Source organism: Penaeus chinensis, chromosome 3, assembly GCF_019202785.1.
Source record: "Penaeus chinensis breed Huanghai No. 1 chromosome 3, ASM1920278v2, whole genome shotgun sequence".
Lineage (NCBI taxonomy): Eukaryota > Metazoa > Arthropoda > Malacostraca > Decapoda > Penaeidae > Penaeus > Penaeus chinensis.
This window is the reverse complement of record NC_061821.1, coordinates 37091868-37092921: the sequence shown is the minus strand read 5'-3', so window position 1 is coordinate 37092921 and position 1054 is coordinate 37091868.

Here is a 1054-nt window from a genome sequence, read left to right as displayed (position 1 = left end):
ATTTTTTTTTATTTTATTTATTATGTCTTGCATTCAGAACCGTTTCACACATGCCTATTTAATTAAAGTTCTCAACAATACATAGGATATTCAGTTGTCAATATATTCATAAAGCTAACCTAATCTGCCTTTACACAAATTCACAAAATAACGCGGATTAATATGAAACTTTAATCACCATAAAACCTTAATTACATCACGTCTTGCCAAAGCTAATTATCTCGTCATAGTGACCTTAGATATATAGTGATATTTCTTCTTTGTTGCCAGGTGATATTTTAATGCATGTGCAGGCTTTGGCTTCATGTTATAAACCGTAAGAAACATGTTCTATTATTATTATTATTATTATTATTATTATTATTATTTTTATTATTGTTATTATTATTATTGTTGTTGTTGTTATTATTATTATTATTATTATTATTATTATTATTATTATTATTATTATTATTATTATTATTATTATTATTATTATTATTATTATTATTATTGTTATTATTATTATCATTATTGTTATTATTATTATTATTATCATTATTATTATTATCACAATGATAACAAGAAAAAAAGTTTGTAGAAAGTAAAAAGTAAAGGTAAGATTGGGAATGACGAACAAAAATGATCTTAGTATACAATACTTGGATGTATGTGTGTGTGTGTGTGTGTGTGTGTGTGTGTGTGTGTGTGTGTGTGTGTGTGTGTGTGTGTGCGTGTGTGTGTGTGTTCGTACGTGCCAATGGACTGACATATTTCCGTGTATTTATAATCTACTTCATTATAAGGGAGGATTCCTGAATGTCGTCACCCGTAAATCAGAGAGAGTTCAATATGTGTTCGCGAGTCTGAAACTATATGTATGGTATATATGTGTATATGTATGGATATAAGCTTCTATAGTACCTATTTATACATATGAATGTGTTAGAGCTCATCTTCTTTCAGCCTAGTAGAAACGTCGTGGATTTAATATCCCTCTCGCCACTCTCTCTCTCTCTCTCTCTCTCTCTCTCTATCTATCTATCTATCTATCTATCTATCTATCTATCTCTAT